The following is a 13,201-nucleotide window of genomic DNA, read 5'->3' on the forward strand; positions in this document are numbered from 1 at the left end:
TCTCTCTGTAGCATTTGGCTGTTCTCTCTTTAAATCTCTGGTCAAATTCGTAGGTTTTCAGGATGGTCTGAAAGTTATCTAGTAAGTTAGGGGGGCCAGGTGAGTTGAGGACCCTACTCCTCTGTCATGTGCCCAAGAATCAAAGTTAACTAATTTTTATATCTGTTAGGTCTACCCACTGTATGGGTAAGAATAGACAGAACTTGCACTAATGATCCCTACGATGAACATTTTAGAATAATCTGGGTGTAGTCAAGGCTGTGAACTCCAACACCTGTAAGGAAACTAACTCCAAAAAGGGAGTTCCCTTTACAGGATATGGAAACAAGCCCAGAGCTTTCATAGTCAATGATGACACTGATCCCACTGCAGGGGAGCATTATGTCCTTCCATACTCCTACAGCTGAATATTAAAGCTCCAGCACAGGGTTCTGGACCTCACTTTGAAAGGAGCCCCCTTCCAGGATCTAGTCTCTATAATGACCTAGGCAGCTACAGAAGACAGACTGAGAGCATTCCTATTTACAGGGCGGCTAATGGACCACTGTAGGTATCTATTTAAGTACTATTGCCTTTAACCTCTACCTAGAAGGAAGCTTTAGTTTTGATAAAGTAAGTTAATATTGAGTAATTCTTTTTATGTTGAATAATCCTATAATAAATAAAAGTAATTTGAAAAGGGTCTCTTTGGTCAGTTTGTGCTTGTTATGTTGGAACCAGTGAAATTAATATAGTGTGGTTCATGGTAAAGCTGAGGCTCCTGTAGCTTTGAAATACCCAAGGCTTTTCAACTAGACTTGCCCAAAGTCATATGTGTGGCAGAGCACATACTAAAACCCAGATTATTTGTTTCGAAGCTCACCCATTTCTCTATTCCATCACTCTGCATCCAGTAAAAATATTTCCTTACTACTAAGAACAAATTACATAACTTAAAAATGCATATTTTTTATTGGAATTCAGTGAGTGAATTCTATGATTCTTTCATTATAGGCATCCAAATTTTATTATATATTTATTATATATGTAAAAAGCTTTCACCAAAATATGAAAACTAAGTAAAATTTAAAATTGTTTTTGACAAATCTAATCAGAGCCTCAATGGCAAAAAATGAGTGAGCCAAATAGTGAAAAATACTAGTATTAGGGCACCTGGATGGTTCAGTTGGTTCAGTTGGTTTAATGTCTGCCTTTGCTCAGCTCATGATCCCGGGGTCCTGGGATCAAGCTTCATGTCAGGCTCACTGCTCAGTGGGGAGTCTGCTTCTCCCTCTCCCTCTGCCATGCCTCACCCCACCCCGCTCTCTCTCTCTCTCTCTCTCAAATAAATAAATAAAAACCTTTTATTTTTTTAAAGAATTTTTATTTATTTATTAAAGATACAGAGAAAGAGAGAGAAAGAAAGAGAGAGAGAGAAGCAGGCTCCATGCAAGGAGCCCAATGTGGGACTCGATCCCAGGTCTCTAGGACCACACCCGGGCTGAAGGTAGCACTAAACCGCTGAGCCACCGGGGCTGCCCAAATAAAAACCTTTTAAAAAAGAAAAATACAGTATTGCCTTTTACTTAAAACCATACTTCCTTGATTCTAAGTTACATTTTAATGTCTTGCAATCAGAAAGTCTTAAAATCAGTTCATTCACCATCACACACCAAAACATATTTAAATCAATGATAAATCTTACAATCACTATAAAGTTTATAATCTGCTAAGCCAACCATCAAATAATTAAAGCTTCATATCTGAGATCCTGGGCAAGTCCATGAATTTAAGATTTTTTTAATCCTGTAGCTTCAGACACAGAGTTTACACTTCTCATTTTTCTTTGTATTAATCATTATTCTCAGGCAATGCTCTCCCTAGTCAATGATGGAAGCTGAGGTAGTCAATGTAGAATGTATCTCACATGTTTCTCTACCACCGTCTTTTTTTTTTCTTTCCAGTCATAATTCTACTATTGATTTATAGAATTAAAGAAAATGACCCTCAGGATCCCACTGCAGAGAGTCTATTGATTTTACTCTGTAGCATCCTCTGACCTCATCCCTTTTGGAGTTCAAAGCTAGCCTGGCCCTGAGACATACTCAGAAAACACTTAATACCAACTACATTTAAAACCAAAGACAAAGCACCATCTATAAACCCCTCAATGCTGACAAGAGAGACCATTCACTTTTTCCACAAGGCGTACCAGTTTAGTAAGGCATTTCCCTGAGCAGAAAGTACAGCCCCAGAACCATCCATCTGCCTTCTGCTAGTTCTACTTACTTTACCCTTTCTACACATTCCCTATTGTCTAATCCTTATTGATGGACTCTGGATTGATCTTAAATTCTCTACCTCCTGTGGGGACACGCTATGTAAAATAATACTAAGTACTAATGATCACTATATTCTGCCAAGGCAGTTTCTTGGCAAGCTGGGTTCGGACTCTCATTTCCAAATGTCACCTCCTTGGAAGCTGCAGCATTTGATTACAAAAAGAGGAAAAACTACTCGTCCAGTCACATACTGTCAGACCTCTTCCCTCACTAAAATAGTTCCTGATGCTTTTCTTCCATCCCAACCCCTTCTTTCTACAAATCCTGCATCTCTAGCTTTTCTCTTTTTTTCATCTCTCTCTCCTAAGTGGACTATTTGTGACAAGTCTAATGGCATGAGATGGAGAAATGGAAAGAGTAAAGAAATGTGAGCTCAAATAAATTATTTCTTGCCTCCTGAGCCCTGCTCACCGCATTAACCTCTCTCCAGTGCTGTCACCTGGTGTACTGGGCGATGGCATGGGCCAGTCTTTTCTAAACCTGCTCTGCCTCTGAAAAACCCAGGACCCTCAAGTCCACTTTTCCATTCTAATCCTTTATGTACCCAAAACCTTGTCAATATGCAACTGTGTCTCTCCTTCAGGATCTAAATAACAAACACAAAAAAACAACCAAAACAGAGATGAAGATATAGGAAAAGCTTTTTTATGACCTTTGTGTTCCAATCTGTTCTAAGTAAAAGAAAAACAAAAAAGACCATGAGACTCAGGAAATCTGAAAACATTTATACACCTACACAAACACATAGACACACTATCTTAAACTTTGTGATAGATTTTTACAACTATTAGTGGAATGCTGTATTTCAGGACCTTTTATATTTGAAAGACCTTTCTGAGTGAGGCCTCGGATGTAATGAACCCAGTCTTCACAAGCAAGTGTCACCTAGTGATTGGGTGTGTATGCTCTCAAACTCATTCTATTTGTTATGAGTGTGAAAAAGTTATTTCATCTCCTTGTGCCTCAATTTTAATAATCTGTAAAAACTGGTACCTACCTAATATTGCTGGTTGAGAGAAATGGAATTAATACATATTAAACACTTAAAACTATATCTGATACATGGTACACATGCAATGAGCACCATTATTATTATTATACAAGGTGTTATTTCTACATAAGTTGCAAATTTCTAAATATCCTTAGACAGTGGAATCTGTACATTAATTCGAAATTCCTGCAAGTTAACTTGACAGGAAATTTTAGAAATATGTTCAATTTGTATTGAGTAGAATGATAGATTGTTCTCTTTATACACAGCTAATAAACAGTAAGAAATAAGCTTGACTTTAAAAGGCAGATTTTTTTTTTTGACACAAAACATCCTTTGTGGCCAAAATGTGGAATTCACTTTCAGGGATTATATGCAGCATTTCCCTTTGAAAATTTTAAGAAAGGAACAACGAACTCCCTTTTCTGGATAACTTAAATATTCACCTGCTTAAAGACAGACTATTAAACAAGAGAATTTTATAAGGTTCCTTTGAGACCTATTATCCAATTTTTATACAGATTTTAGTGATCAGGCTCTTAAGAGGGTATCTCCCTAGCCTTCCCCCATTTTTAACCTCATGAAGGCTCTACTTCAGCTCAGCTTCCTGCTACCTCATATGACTTTTCAGGGAATGGATAACATCTCAGGATCGGAAATGACTGATCGTTTCAGGGCCTCTTGTGGTTACTACAACCATGCTGTTGAGGGTCAAGCCCAGGCCCACTGTAGCTAGATGACCAAGGGAGAAGGAGCCCACTGTAGTATATTAACTGGTATACAGCAGGGAGTCTCCTAGATGGCAGTAGATTCTGTGAGCGTTAATTCGGTCCCTCTTCCAGACTGTTACTATAAAACTAGAAGTCTATAGTAACCCCATTCAAAGGGATTAATGAGAAAGGGGCAGTTTTATTGCCCTTATGACCTTGTAGGTCCTTGTCAAGGCTGCACTGACCCTTTGCTTTGTCACATCAGGAAGGGCTAAAGAGCCAATCTATTCATTGTGTTCTTTTCTGTTAAATTCTCAATATGCTGCTTGGTTTAATAATTTGAACAAATAGAAGTTCTTCTAACCCAGATCGACTCTTTGTTAGCCTGGCCTAGGACACTTAGCATTTCAGGTTTTGACTGGGTTTGACATTATGCCAATCCAATCAGATGTGTTCATTACAGTCTATTTGGGTTTAGAAAGTAACGTACAGGCCAATTCCTGTCTTTCGCTGCATGCCATTTCAATAATGCCTGAACAATATTAACAAGATGACAGCTAGCAAAAACAAGCTATTATGCTTCTATAACCCAGGCTCCAATGCTAATGTTTAGAAACACTTCTCCAGTAACACAAAAATGCAAACTGAGTTATCAGAAATCATTCCTTTTTTTAATGTGAAAACCTCCTTAATTTTAAAGCTGCTTTCCCCATCCATGAAAAAAGCCTCCCCTCTTCCCAGCCCCTAACATATTACCTATTAAGCACTAACAATATGCCAAATTCTATAAAGGACATAATATCCCAATATTACCTACTGGGTTTACAATCTACACTCCAGCTGGCTCCAAGAGCTAGAAGTTGTCACCTGAGATTTTTCTGCACTTGGAGATAGTCCATAGAAAAAATCCCTCCCATTAAGATTGTTAAATCAAGGGCAGCAATATTTCTTGAGAACGCTTGTTCAGGTGATATTATCCATTAATTCCATTAATTACTGTAGAGAAAAAAATAAATCCTAAAAATGCCACAAATTCCAAGAGAATCAGAGTTCCTGACTATTCACCACCTGACAATCACAGCCTGTGACAGCCCAGAGCCTGATCCTTTGGTCATGCCTTGGACCATTAGTTGTCTATGTCCCTGAAATTAACCTTTGAAAGGAGCATTATGCTCACAATGCACAAGGCCGATCTGAATTAAATCTCTATTGAGATCCAAAGTGGAAAATTCTGAATCCTCCTCTTCCCTCAACTCTTTCCCCTTTTTAAATTGCCAGAATAATAACAAAAATTCTTTTCTTGGTATTATTTCATGTTGTCTCTCTCCCCATTCCCTGCCTCCACATCCCAACCAAAACTAAAACACTAGGGACTCTGGCCTCAAGGGTGCTAGTCTGTTACCCTAGAGACTGTTTCTTTACAAGGGAATAGAGTGGCAGAGGGCATGCCTTTGCTGCTTACCTTGGCAACCATGAATTTCTGAATGCTGTTCTCATGAATGCAAGTCATTCACTACCCTCTGGACATGCCCACAGGTATAAACATTTTTTCAAGAAAGGACCAGGGAACACACATTGCATCAATAAATCTCTTGAATGACAAACAAAGCCACCTCATAGGATAGAACATTATCACACTGAAATTGATACAATATGAGTCTCTAACGGCATTGCTTCTTGTCAAGGTCAAACAAAATATTCCATTTGTACATCCTTCAGCCTTATCAGGCAAATGGCATGAGTCACGTTAGGAAATGAGGTATAAAGAAGGAGGCAGAAAGAAGCTGCCACTGCAAAATGGAAGACAACTGAGTTTGACCCAGGAATAAATATACCTTAAAGATTCTAGGTGAGGCTATTCATTTCTCCCTAGCATTTCTCTCAGTGATTTTTTTCCCCCCTTGGCTTGGTGAAATGACTGGCACAAACTCCATTCAAAGGCATTTTTATGTTCTTCATAGACAAACATCACAGATGAAATTCTTAACATATTTATAAGAACATAGACTTTGTGCTTGTTTGGGGTTGGTGGGGGAGAGGAAATAACAAGGACTCTTCTATGTTTTCCTATAAACAAAGTTGCTATGAACCTTGGAATTCAATCATATCCAGCTCTAAACTTAATTCTTCCATGTGTTTACTTTTTTTACTTGGAAGTTGTTATGCTTTGGTGTGAAACTTTTAAATAATTTACTAGCTTCTTAGGTATGGTGTCTTTTATATATTTGCACCGTGCTCATTTATACACACACCCAAATGGAAGTAAACTATAGACCTCTAGCCACGCTGGAGCTTATGTAACCAAAATAGAATCTCTCCCACGAACCAAAACTCCCCACAGAAAGAGATGAGGGGAGAGAAATCTTAGGCAAAAAGCAATCAGCTATGTTCCTAATATGACCCAAAAAAAAAAAAAAAAAACAGGAAAAAAGAACACAGAACCACGGGCAAGGGACAAGCAGGTGTCAGAGTTTTCCTAATCTTGCTACTTGCGGAACAGACAAATCTAAAAATCTTTATCCACTGATGAAAGAACCAGGGCCATGGCCAGGTAAATTTCTACAAAAATTATATCACTTCTAATACCCCTACCACAACTGCTGAGTAATCTGGTTGGGTCTCAAACATGACTTGAGATGCAACTGGTAAGTTTGGAACAACATATCCTCTTGTCATAACAAGAAGTGTTACTTTTTCCTTCTTTGGTGATAAAGCTTTCCAGTTCAGTAAAAATCTTTGTTTACCAGATATAAAAAAAAGTTCGTTTTCAAGCTGTTAAATTGACCTTGGGTTTTTTCTTTCCCTCCCCCCTCTGCCTTTTGCCTTTAAAAGTTCAGGATGTCTCAAACAGTAACTGTTACATTCTGTCTAGCAAGTCTGGACTATGAACAGTGATCTAACCTCTTGGAAAAAACATGGAGTTCACCCAAAAACTGAGAGAGACATTCTCTTGCCCCAGCCGCCAGCTCATAGGTTTCAAAGCTCTGGGACAGACCTTATGAACAGCTTGAGGTTCTAGCATGTAAGCTGACAGTGCCAACTCAAACACAGAAAGCACTTCAGCCGGTATAAACAGCAGCCACACAGCAGGCCAGGCCCCAAAAGGCAGGCAGAAAGGGGGCAGAAACCAAGCCACAGGGTCCTGCCTGCATCACACTCCTTCAGACCTCTCCTGTGTCTGGGGACACATGGAAAAAGAACAAACTTCCCAAATGAACTGCAAGTTCAGGAAATCAGGTCTTATTAAGTGAATATAGAAATATCTGTCTGCTCAGAAAGAGAAAGTTCTTGCTGATGTACACCCACACACATACACACTTGCAGCAGTAAGTCACTTATAATTATCTTGATTTCCATGAAAGCAGCAAAACTGACCTTTAATAGGATATGTAAAAAATAAAACCATTTCTTTTTCCTTTGGAGCCTTTGTGCATTTGCCCTAGAGTATTCTCTCAGGGTACACACTCCAAGGGCCCGCCTCACTCTTAAAACATACTTGGCTTTCGATATATTAACATCTATTTCTGACTTCGGGCTTTTGACACTAATCTCGGGGTTCCAGATTAGTATGTGTGAATGTGCATTTGGAGAACAAAAGAAAATGTCCCCAAACCTCAAAGAGAAGACTATTGAGCCTTTTAGATGTAAAGATACTAAACTTCCTTGTATTCTCTCAGCCCATTGATTTTTTAAAGCTAAGCTACCAACCATTATATATGTTACTCATTTACATAACAACTTTCTAACAAAATGGAAGTATATTCCATTCCCCTGAGAGAGTTTATTGTTTCAGATGACTTCTTATAATGGGAGTAATTTTTAATTTTATATTTCTTTGCATTCTTACCCATTTTGTATTTAACTGTGGTTCACTCAATAAACTTTATTTTGATAACTGTCAAATTGTTGTTTTACATTTACTCCACTAGCATTTGTCGCTATTACAGATAAAGCATTTTACATCCCTGTCATCAAGAAGTGCAAAATCTCTTTGGAAAAATGAACTTCAAAACTATACATTTGAAAGTTTGCTATTCATAGTCCTGAAACCACTCAAATATCATTTTCATTAACTGCCATTAAAGTATCTGTGGAAATACATATCACGTTTCAAATTCTATGCTGAGTTTTATATGGGGACAAGTCATGAAAAACATGGTCGATGCTACAAAGGGACTCACAATTGACCTGATTAGATTATTTCACTTGCTTCATGCTTTATATTTGGAAGCTGAGACTTATGTGAAATGGGCATCTCCTCCAAAAGCCACAGAATAACAGTGTCACAGAATGTTAAACTAACAACAGCCCCTAAGGTATGGGGGGACATATTTGCCATCTAAATTTCAAGTGACAGGATGGGACCCATCCAAATTGGGAAAACTATGTAAGGTCATTCAAACCATTTTGATTATTAGCTCTGACAGAAGTAGAAGAAATAAACTTTTGTCCAAGTGGGGACTGGTTTCTGCTTTTCTAAATTATCAAAATCTGAACATGTATAAAGTACTTCATAAGAGGTTCACTGGTTTCTATTTAATACTAGTTATTAATTTAGCAATGACTTGACCCTAACAACACTAATAAACCTTCTCCATAATAAGGTGGCTCTTACCTTGGTATTGAACACTCCTACATGACTTCTCAAATCTGGATGAAGCCATTTGGACTTTAAATAAAAATATTTAGTGTAATGAGATTTCTTTTTTTAATAATAAATTTATTTTTTATTGATGTTCAATTTGCCAACATACAGAATAACACCCAGTGCTCAACCCATCAAGTGCCCCCCTCAGTGCCCGTCACCCATTCACCCCCACCTTCTTATGGATATACAAAGTTAATCAACTTTATAAAATTCTGAAAGAAGCTGTTTCTTTTTTTAGTTATTTGTAAATTACAAAACTGTCAAGCTTCATAGGCTCATTCATTTGTTGTATCCTTGATTTATAGTGTAGATCCATAGAAGTCATTTTAGTGAAACTAAATACCCAAATACAAACTATGCATTACATTAATAGACAATAAGCTCTTGAATAAGAGTGAGAGAATAAGAGAAATACAAGGAATGGTGTCTTGCTATTTTTAGTTGGCTTTTCCTGTTGTCCAGGTCCTCTGAGAACTGGGTGGGAATCTAGATTTATTGAGTCCAGTCTACATCAAGCATTCTGTGAGCCTGTTGACATACATTATCTCTTTTATTGCTCATAACAATGCTATTCCTATGTGTATTGTTATCTTCCTATTTTAGATGTAGAAATAAATTTGCAGAATAAAGTATCATCCTTAATGTCTCACAGTGATAATACATGATGGCACCACGATTCCAATCTGGTTATTCTAAGAGCTGAGGTCTTTCCTCAATGCATTGTGCTCAATCCTTTACTCCAGACCTTGATATGCCCACATATGCCATGTCTTAACATGAAGAATAAAACTTACATTTAAAAAAAGAACTATAAAGCATTAAGGTATCACACACAAAAAGATCTAAGTGTAGATACATGTTCCTAGATAAAAGGTTTCACTGTTATATAAGTTGGGTCCAAATTAATCTATAAATGCAATGCATTCCCAAAACATTGTAGAAGAGACTTGATAAGTTAATTCTAATACATCAGAAAAGTGGAGATTATTTTTTAAAGAAAAAAATTATTTTTAAGACCCAAAGTACATAAAATATTGTGGTAATAGCATAAAAGTAATTAAGTAGGTCAAAGCAGAGTATATGCAAATAGAGCCATGACTGAAAGATAATTTGGTGTATGATAAAAAGGATATTTCAGTTCAAGGAGGAAAGGATAGAGCTAGCTATTCCAACATTAGGGGGAAGGGATGTGGAATATAGACTTCATTAGCCCACTTGAAAAATGAGTGAAAAATATGATCAGATAATTTACAGACTCGATAATACAAATGAGACAATAAGTTATATAGTAGTCATGTATTAACATGCACAAAAAATAATATTGGATATCAAAGAATTTTCTATAAAATTTTAAAACATACAATTAACAGGAGAAAATGAAGGAAAATATATCTATAACTCTAGAGTGGGTTGCCTTCCTACACAAGATATATTATTAAAAAGCAATAAATGACCAGTCAATCTGACTGCATCAACCATAAGATTTCTGTATAGCAGATGTATACAGTGTTAAAAGACAATGAACAGCAATATTTTAATTATATATATTGCAAAGAAAATATTAATACTTAAAAGATATAGCAAAAATCAACTAGATTAAATCAATGAAAAACACAACTAAATCAATGACAAAAACAGAAAAATGGGCAAACATTATAAACTAGCTTTCTCCAGACATGTAAATACAAATGACCAAATGAATAAGTAAAGCTATTCAACCATATTGCAGCCATTGAAATAAAATAAAAATAAAGACTTTTGCTTCAAATGGGCAGTAATTTTAATAATAATCCTCTTGAGTGTATAAGGAGGCAGGGATATGGGTATTATTGCCTCTTAGGAGTATAAATTGGTAGTGACTTCCTCAAGGATAATTTCATAATAGTTTTGCAATCAAATGTACATTTCCTTAAACATAGCAATCTGCTTTACTGGTAGCTTCTTGAGAAATGTGAACAAAAAATATATTTCAAGAGTTTTGTAGCAACTTTGCTATAATACTAAAAAATGGTAATACCCTAAAAAGTCTATCAATGGGAAAATCATTAGATAAATAAAGCATATGTATACAATAAAATGCCCAATAGCAAATCAAAAGAACAAAGAGGATATACCATATGGACACAGATGGATCTCAAAATAGAGACATTAAAGAGAAATACATGTCACATATCATTCCAGTTTTTTAAAAAGGAAAATAAAAATAAGAACAAATTAGATGAGTAATATAGAGAAGACTATATACATCTGTAAAATAACAGAGATATATATGTTGATCTCTGCTTCTGGTTCCTGGCACGGAGCTTCGAAATCCTTTGGAATTTCCTGGATGAGATGAGTCTCTTCAGTTCCAAATGAGGCAATTCTTGGTGAGGTCCTGGATAGCCTCAGGATAGGGGCTGGTCACCGGGAAGACCAAACCATGATTAGAAACCTGGTATTTTCATCCCCAAACTCCATCCTCCAAAGGGCAGAGTGCTAGTGTTTGAGTTAATGACTGATCATTGCTGACAAGATGAAGCCTCCACAAAAATCCCAAAAGTACAGGGTTCAAAGAGCTTCTAGGATGATGAACACAACCACATGCTGGGAGAATGGTACACCCTGGCTCCATGAGGAAAGAAACTTCTACTTTGGGACCCTCCTGGACCTCACCCTATATATTTTTTCATCTGGCTGTTCATCTTTATCACTTACATTATTTTTAACCAGCCAGCAAACTAAAGGAAATCATTCTCTGAGATCTGTGAGCCTTCTAGCAAATTATCAAATCCAAGGAGGGGGCCGTGGGATCCCAATTTATAACCAGTCTGTCAGAAGGGCAGGTGACAACCCAGACTTGCAAATGGAGTCTAAAGTAGAGGAAGGCAGTCTTGTGGGAACAAGCTTGTAAGCTGTGGAATCTGTACTAACCCTGACTAGTGTCAGAACTGAATTGTAAGGACACCTACTGGGATCTCAGAATTGCTTTCTGTGGGAAAACCCAAACACATTTGCGGGCCACAAAGAATGTATTCTGAGCAGAGAAGAAGACAAAGCTTTTCCTGGACAACACCAATCTGGGATAAGGACTGGGACAAGTGAAGAGGGGACCAAAACTACTACTATTTGGCTCTTTTAAGCAAAGAATATGCTACCTATGTAACTTCAAAAGGTTTAATGTGAATTCTCTCCAAATTAACTAAAAATGCAAAATAAAACAAAACTCCATTTGTTTTCTTTTTAGAACTTGACAATTGATCCTCTGGAAAAAAAAATGCTGAAAATGCAACCAACACACTTTTGCAAAAGAATAATGAGGGGAAAAGCTTGTTACCAGACCTCAGAAACTTACTATAAAGTTAAAATAATTAAAACAGTGTGCTATTGGTTCACAAAAAGGGATTGTAGATCAAAGGAATAGAATAGGGAGTCTGGGAACACATCCATGCATGTTAGTTGGGAACTTTTGGGTTACATGTAGCACTGGAAGTCTACTTTGCTTAAGCAAAACAAAAAAAAAAATGCATCAAGTGAACAAAAAATGTAAAAATTAATCTGTCCATGTACACCCACAATCACAGCAACATTATTTGTAAGTCAAAAGGTGTAAGTCAAAACCACGTGTCTATCAACAAATTAACAAAATGTGGTATAACATGCAAAAAATACTACTCAACCTTAAAAAGGAAGGAAATTATGACAAATGCACAATATAGATGAACCTTGAAGACATTATACTAAGTGAAATAAACCAGTCACAAAAGGACAAATTCTACATGATTCCACTTGATTCTACATGATTCCACTTCTATAAGTTACCTTGAATAGTCAAGAATGTGCACAGCAAGTACAATGGCAGTCACCAGGGCCTGGGATGAGGGAAGAAGAGAAATTATTGTTTAATAAGTATGGAATTTCAGTATGGGAAGATTAAAAAAAATTCTGGAGATAGTGGTGATAGTCGTACAACAATGTGAATGTATTTAGTGCTACTGAGCTGCACACTTAACAATGGTAAAAATGGTCAATTTCATATAATGCATATTTTGCCATAATAAAAAAATACATAGGAAAAATGGAGATGCATCTGGGATTACTGAATAACCAGAATCAAGAAATCAGAGCCTGATCTCTCTTTCCATGTCTTTTCATTGCATCTCTGCATTTTATTTATCTTTACTACAAAACACATTTTGGTAGAAAGCACAAATGTCGAGTGGCTCCTCAGTTTTATACTCAGAGCTTAAAATTCCTCTAATCCCAAACCCAAAAGTCCCAGGTAAGGAACTCACTGATGCAACTTAGGTCAGGTGCCATACCTGAACCAATTAAATATGGCTTAAAACATGGGAGTCACAGTGAAACAAGATGAAGCATGCCGTATAACAACATGCTAATTTTTTTCCCATCAAATTAGCAAATAATAAAATGTAGCTAACATGGAAACTCTGTAAAAGGCTAGGGAAACATCTTCCACATCAGACCATAATGGAGTACTTTGCGTTAGATCAATACTTGTACCAAGATCATCTAGATAAGCTTAATAAAT

General features: G+C 36.8%; 1 long non-coding RNA gene across 3 annotated transcripts in view; it reads right to left on the minus strand.

Annotated features, from left to right (window-relative positions):
- Positions 1-8,721: 8,721 nt before the first annotated feature.
- The window catches only part of LOC112912252 (uncharacterized), a 77,620-nt gene continuing 73,140 nt past the window's right edge, over positions 8,722-13,201 (minus strand). For all 3 annotated transcript variants that reach the window (XR_011994402.1, XR_011994403.1, XR_011994404.1), the window contains 2 exons: positions 12,472-12,521; positions 8,722-11,069 (listed from right to left, as the gene is read on the minus strand). This is a non-coding gene — a long non-coding RNA (uncharacterized lncRNA). The remainder of the gene's footprint in view (positions 11,070-12,471; positions 12,522-13,201) is intronic.

This window comes from Vulpes vulpes, chromosome 1 (assembly GCF_048418805.1).
Source record: "Vulpes vulpes isolate BD-2025 chromosome 1, VulVul3, whole genome shotgun sequence".
Lineage (NCBI taxonomy): Eukaryota > Metazoa > Chordata > Mammalia > Carnivora > Canidae > Vulpes > Vulpes vulpes.